Genomic DNA, 7,859 nt, shown 5'->3' on the forward strand with positions numbered 1-7,859 from the left:
AGCGTTACAAATCAAGAGCACCAATTCGGGTCCGAGGTTCGGCCCCAGGGTGGCACCGCCCGCCCCCCGGCGGTATTCCCTCTTACCATGGTATATCGCACCAAATCACCATCGCACACAAACCCTTCGCCGCTGTGGTGACACTACCGCACAGCTGGGCCTCACGTGCAGGTCCTCCAATTCTTGGAAGAATCTCTTGCCACCGCTGCCGTCATGGCCGCAGGCCCCGCTGCCGTCTCCACCAAGGTCAGGCGCGAACCTTCGCGTATCGCACCCGCGGACGTCAGTGCTGTTGACCCGACTCGCCGCACGACGCCAACCAGGTGCAGCACCCCCAAGCCAGCGGCCTTCACGCATGAAGTTCCGACCCGCGCCCCCGCCCGGCACACGGGGATTTACTGAACGGCGCGACACCAGCGGTAATCCCTTTAGGCTCCGGCGACGACTCGTCACTGTACATACACTTGCCACCACCACGCGCAGATGGCTTATCACTGCCCGCGCACGCTGCTGCTTCTTTGCTCGCACGAGCCCTCACCGTCTCGTCTTCTCTTGACCGACCGTACACGAGGGGGAATTTTCTTCAATTGTACCAAGGCCGGCTGAAAGGAACCGCTCGTTCCCGGTCCTCAGGTGACCTTGCCGCAGGCGTCGAGTGCAACAACTTCTCAAGGATATATCCACAGGATCGCGTTATTGTTGGGGGAGACCTTAACGTCATGCATATCAGCTGGGGATATATCGCTCAGATGCTAGGGGAAGGCACCTATGGCAGCACATTGTCAAAACCGAACTGACCATCCCGCAACGAACTCGCGCTACCCGCTTGCTTTGGCCAGCACAGAGGCCAACAAGACACTTCACTAGACCGGACACTTGTTTCTCATCACAGTGAGGTCATATGGTCACGGGCTGACGATGTCTTGGGCACTGATCACTATCCCGTGGTGGTGTCATGGGCCCCTCGAGGGCGAAAATCACTAGAGCGGAAACAACGCCATCGAATAGAAGAGCACGTCTCATGGGACGATTTCCGTAGGATGCTCGGTGAGGTGAACGTTAACACAGGATTAGATGAGCTCATTACCGAGGTTCTATGGTCACGGGCAGATGATGTCATGGGCAGTGATCATTATCCCGTGGTGATGTCATGGGCCCCTCAAGAGCGAAAATCACTACAGCGGAAACCACGCCACCGAATACAGGAGCACGTCTCATATGGGATGATCTGGTGAAATCTGATGAGGTGAATGTTCCCACAGGATTAGATATAAGCTTGTAACTCAGATCAGCGATGCCAAGAAGAAAGCTACAATTTTTGAGTCAAATTCGATGCCCCGAAGCCGGACTCCCACCTTTTGAGTCTGTGTAATAGTAGGCTTCGTGCTCTCAAGGCGTAGCGCCGATCTGGCCGGACATCTCATCGTAGGCGCGCTCTCACTCGCATTGCTCGAGGTTGAGCACTATAATATGCACCTCGCTCTCCAAGATTGGCAGCTCGTGTGCCACTCGCTCAATGGTGCAGTTAACTTGTCGAATGCCTGGCACATATTTCGAGCTATCCTTGGACGCAAACGGCCAATTTCTCTTTCCCAGGGCATGGCCCTGAAATTGAACGTCTCCCCGGATGAGCTAGCTATACAAGCAGGACAAGTCTTTTTTCCTTGACCTGAAAACGTGGATGCCATGCCCGCGGAGCCTTATCAGATGCATCGAAAGATTACGGCGTCCCCTTCACATCAGACAGTCTCGTGTGACCCCAACCATAATAGAGCCCTGGGACCGGATGGTGTACGCTATTCAACGCTTCTGAACCTTTCCACGGTCAACTAAACTTGCCCTTTTTCAATAGGTTAACCAATACTGGACCAATGGTGATCTTCCCCCTGCCTGGAAGGAATCAGTGGTGATACCAATTCTAAAACCTGGCAAGCCAAGCCGGACATTACAAGACCTCAGGCCGATATCTCTAACGTCCAACCTCTCTAAAGTCATGGAATGAATGGCTATAAGAAGGCTTGATTAGTACTTAGACAAGTACAACGCCCTGTCCCCTAAGCAAGTAGGTTTTCGTCGAGGGCTCTGCGCGCAAGATATCGTCAGAAGGCTTCACAATGACACTATCGCTTACCCTAGCAGCGCACAGCTCCGAATGGTTGTTGTGGGTAGACGTCAAAAAGGCGCTTGATTCCGTGCCCCACTCGACTATACTTCACCGGCTCCAGGAAATGGAGATAAGCGGGAACCTCTACCGCTTCGTAAAAGCCTTTCTTGCGGACAAAGCTTTCTCAGTAATGGTTGGGGACACTCAAGGTGAATGGCGACGTAACCAAATCGTTGTCCCCCAAGGCGCCGTCATCTCGCCGGGACCTGGCTGTCATAAACGGCGCGCGGCTGCGAGCTGAGGCCGAATGGAACCTTATCTCTCTTCATTTGGGGAGCTCAGTTATTTGCCGGAAACAAACAATCCGTACACTCGGCATGCTTATTGACGAGGATGGAAGAGCCAAAAGCTGGCTTCATAGCACGGTGCTTAGTTTCCATAAGTCTTTACACCTTACGCGCGTGGTTGGGGAATCAAAGAGGTGCGGCTCCGTCAGATAACCCTGGCACTCATAACATCAAAAATCATGTAGATATATTCGTACATGCGGCTTAACTCGACCCAACGTCTTCAGCTTGAGCGAATGAATCGCAAGGCGATGCGCTTGCATGGTTACTGGTCTGCTGCAGTACTGCCCAGTAGTGGACCCACACGCATGCAGCAAAATCAGTGCCCAGCAGGATGTTGCAGAGCAGCAGTTGCAAGCCCAGCGTGTTCGTCTCTCTTTAACGGCGGCTGGCCGTCAGATCCTGCGGGCATTATGCTTAGAGCTGCTCTCGCCTCCTTTAGTTCCCATCGAACGCTGAGCGAACTCAAAGCAGCGCTTTCTGCTTGTAAACATTCTTCTTCCCCATGACCCAAAGGAATTACCTACAGTGCGCTTCGTAACCTGGGTCTGAAAGCAGAAGACCCTTTAAACTTAGCCATGCTAACATCAATGGAAAAGAAGCCGCATTGAAGCTTCACTCAAATCAGGAAAATCGCCACGTGACATAACATCCTACAGACCTGTAGCTCTCGCAAGTTGCATCGGCAAAACAATGGAGTGCACGACATTAACACGTCTTGAATGGTTTCTGGAAAAGTGCAGCCTATACCCAGACGCAATGACAGGATTCCACAAAGCCGCTCCTCTATCGACAGTGTAATTGACCTGGTGTCGACGGTAGAACACGACAAACGCCGTCACAGGATGACCGCTGCTCTCTTCCTTGATCTCAAGGACGCATTCAACAATACTCAGCACAATGCAATCTCAGACGCCCTCGAGAAATACGGAATTGGCGGACGCTTACATCAGTGGATTGCAACTTATCTCAGCAACAGTGCAGTCTACACATGCATGGTCACTGATGAAGGTGACACGACAGATCATCTTGTCACCCTTGGTGTTCCTCAGGGAGGAGTGCTCAGTCCAATGTTATTTAATCCAATACTAATCAACCTATCCCAGCTGAAAAAGTTCATTGGTACCAATTAAAAATTTTCCAATTGGGACAAATTAGGTTTTCTGACGCCAATTGGACCCGCTTCCAGTGAGTTACAATTAGTTTCAGTGACGTCAAAAACCAACTGGTTCCAAATGGAACCACTTCGGTTTTCTCTCAGGACCATTGGGGAACATTCTGCCTTGTGCCAACATTTTACACGGAAACTGAAATTATGAGAATTGCGCACTGTTAGGGAAGTGAAGCCAAACAAACCATTACAAAAGCATCACACACAACGAACATAAGCTCAATACATATATCCAGTGCAGAACACACTTTTGCTTCCACTTATATACTTCATTGATGGAACCCTCCTGCTATAGCCAGTGACGTTTGTCCGTTGAGCGAAATTATTTCATTTACTCACGCCCGTGGTGGTGGTGGAAACGGTTAAAACAATTCAGCAGGTAAAGCTGCTAATATCTTTTTAACAGAACCCTCCTTAGTTCACTGCGCATGTTGTATGTCAAAAATGAGCAGTCTGTAGCTGCGACACCGACCACCTGAAACCTCTGCCCATTGGAATGCCGAACGAGGAATCTCAACGAGCAATTGGACAGTCCAATTGGACAAGCTGCAGCCAATTGGAACCCAGTGACTCCAACTGGTTCCAGTTAACATCAGTTAGCAAAATCATCAAGACAAGCTGCTGCCACTTAGAACCCAGTAACTGTTAATGCCACTTGGCAAGACCAGTTGGACAAGCTGCTGGAAATTTGAACCCAGTAACTCCAATTGATTCCACTTAATACCAGTTGGAATTCCAATTGAAACCGGTGGACTTTTTAAGCTGGGAATCAAAGAACTACCAAACAAAATTTCGGTATCCACGTACTCAGACAACATTTGCTTATGGGCATCAAGTTCCCCGCGTCTACAAGTGCAAGCGAGATTGCAGCGTTCAATGTCCATTGTGTCTGTGTACTTGCGTCGACGTCAGGGGCTTGAGCTGTCGCCAACTAAAAGCGCCACGTTAGCTTTTACACTGAAGTTGATGGCGTGGTACCCTGTCACAAATGACGGTCAAGCCATTCCATATATGACACACTATAAATTCTTAGGTGTCACTAATACCGCGACCTGTCCTGGACGAAGCACGTCTCTTTGCTCAGAAAAAAAAAACTGGACAGTTTCACAAGCATTATAGGGTTTATAGCTGGTAAATCCTGGGGTCCGTCTGAACGATCTTTACTTCGCCTGCACAAGGCGCTGGTGGTAGGTTATCCGAGATACAAAGCGCCTGTTGTTTCGGGGGTGACTGACTGCCCTGCGAACACACTGGAAAGCGCTCAGGCTCATGCTTTAAAGGAGCTCTCAGTGTTGCGGTACGGCTAGGGTATTAAAGGACGTCGCTCCACAAATATCTTCCAACAAGGTTTTTTTTTTTTAATGCGTTCTGCGCAAGCCGAGTTATCTGTAGTTAAAATTTGAATATCCGCGTTTTCGCGCCTTTCTCTCTCTCGTCACTTTTGCCCACTGAAATGTCGACGCTCCACCGCTGGCCCCACACACTCGGCCCCTCTGCCGGCTGCCGACGCGCGCGGAAGTTCCCCGGGAGGCGGAGCTTCAGGCCACGGCCTTAATGATGATTAAAACTTTTGTTACAACTGATGTAGGAGGCCCCTTACTACCCCCCACTCCCCGCCCCTGGCACGCAGGCCTAGGGGACGGGGACCGGGACCTCCGCGACTAAAGACTGGCGAAGATACATTGGCTCTTCGCGGCTTCAGCCGCCAGGCGGACAGCACGGCGGACAGTGAGGATCAACGGTCCTCCTCGCTCTGCAGGTCTTACATATATCGTCTTTCCTATTGTCTACCTGGGTGCGAAAAAACCAGATGGGGTTTGCAAAATTTTCGGCCTGTAATCATCGCCAGGCGGCTTGGATCCGGTGGTGGCAAGACTTCTTCGTAACCGATAGGCTGCCATGGTAGCTAGCTGCATGACGTCAGAAAGAGTTGGCACGGCGAACCAATGATAGCCCTTCGTTGCTGATGTGATGAGCGCTGCATAACGCATTGCGTGCGGATTAGGGTGAAAGCCCGACACCGTTCATCGCCCCGAGGCGGAGAAGCGCAAATTTTTAAAAGTATATTGTAACTGATCGGCTCGCTTTTGAGGTCCTGTACGCGGCATGAACGCTCAGTGACTTATATATACTCTAAATAATGCAAGCATTTTATAGCAAGGCTTCGACATGGGGCACATTTTATGAGGTCTGCGCCTGCCTAGCCCATATTTATTTCCAATAGGAGCCACTATGGGCACATTTGCGACACCTGACCAGGCATCATGCACCTCCACGCCCTAGCCAATATTAGTAGTGCGCGTCCAAATGCTGCTTATTTGAAAGCCATCAGGACACAGTATAATTTGATACCTACAAACTACATGCGGAGGTGCCGTTATGGAAAATTACAAATCCCAACGTGCGTTTCACTATCCCGGGAATACCAAAAAACTCGCACATCGCGACAGTGGTACTGAAGCAATTGGCGTTATCATATATCTCCTCCATGCATTGGCCTCGAAGACGCCAACAGTTGAGCTGCATTGGACGTCCTAACATTCATTATGGAGTGAGATTTTGTTGACTACCCTCACACCCTTTCAAAGAGATTGTAGAACTGGCCAATTTGTTTGAAGCGAAAAGCATTCTGTATTCAACTGAGGAAGAGCTCAAGGTTTATATTCCGAAACTGAGAGCATTCTACGACGAGCCATCTGACAGCACACTTTTTATCAAAATTCCTAGGATGAGGATACACCACAAAGCTGCCGGCATTGGCCTCGAAGACGCCAACAGTTGAGCTGCATTGGACGTCCTAACATTAATTATGGAGTGGGATTTTGTAGACTACCCTCACACCCTTTCAAAGAGATTATAGAACTGTCAAATTTGTTTGAAGCGAAAAGCATTCTGTATTCAACTGAGGAAGAGCTCAATGTTTATATTCCGAAACTGAGAGCATTCTACGACGAGCCATCTGACATCACACTTTCTATCAAAATTCCTAGGATGAGGAGACAACACAAAGCTTCCGGCATTGTCCTCGAAGACGCCAACAGTTGAGCTGCATTGGACGTCCTAACATTCATTATGGAGTGGGATTTTGTAGACTACCCTCACACCCTTTCAAAAAGATTATAGAACTGGCAAATTTGTTTGAACCGAAACGCATTCTGTATTCAACTGAGGAAGAGCTCAATGTTTATATTCCGAAACTGAGAGCATTCTACGACGAGCCATCTGACAGCACACTTTCTATCAAAATTCCTAGGATGAGGAGACACCACAAAGCTGGCGGCATTGTCCTCGAAGACGCCAACAGTTGAGCTGCATTGGACGTCCTAACATTCATTATGGAGTGGGATTTTGTAGACTACCTTCACACCCTTTCAAAGAGATTATAGAACTGGCAAATTTGTTTGAAGCGAAAAGCATTCTGTATTCAACTGAGGAAGAGCTCAAGGTTTATATTCCGAAACTGACAGCATTCTACGACGAGCCATCTGACAGCACAATTTTTATCAAAATTCCTAGGATGAGGAGACACCACAAAGCAAACGGCATTGGTCTCGAAGACGCCAATAGTTGAGCTGCTTTGGACGTCCTAACATTCATTATGGAGTGGGATCTTGTAGACTACCCTCACACCCTTTCAAAGAGATTATAGAACTGGCAAATTTGTTTGAAGCGAAAAGCATTCTGTATTCAACTGAGGAAGAGCTCAAGGTTTATATTCCGAAACTGACAGCATTCTACGACGAGCCATCTGACAGCACACTTTTTATCAAAATTCCTAGGATGAGGAGACACCACAAAGCAATCGGCATTGGTCTCGAAGACGCCAATAGTTGAGCTGCACTGGACGTCCTAACATTCATTATAGAGTGGGATTTTGTAGACTACCCTCACACCCTTTTATTAGTACTGCAGCTATTTCTCACAATATGTGTGTCTGTGGCATCGTGTGGGGGAGGTTTTTCCAAGCTCTACCTAATCAAAAACTACTTGAGGTCAACAATGGGTCAGTCTAGGCTTTTAGATCTGGCATTATTATTGCTGGAAAGTGAACGGGAAAAAGCACAGATTTTGATCAAATGACTAGCAGCTTTGCAGTTCTCAACACCAGAAAAAGAAAATTTTGATTTGAGTTTTCATTTTTGCTTTGCACTCTTTGCGTGAATTCCAGGCAGGCTTAATTTGTTCCTTGTGACTTTTGCAAGTTTCCTGTTTTCTGGTATGCCGATTAAAAGTCTTT

This window comes from Amblyomma americanum, chromosome 10, assembly GCF_052857255.1.
Source record: "Amblyomma americanum isolate KBUSLIRL-KWMA chromosome 10, ASM5285725v1, whole genome shotgun sequence".
NCBI lineage: Eukaryota > Metazoa > Arthropoda > Arachnida > Ixodida > Ixodidae > Amblyomma > Amblyomma americanum.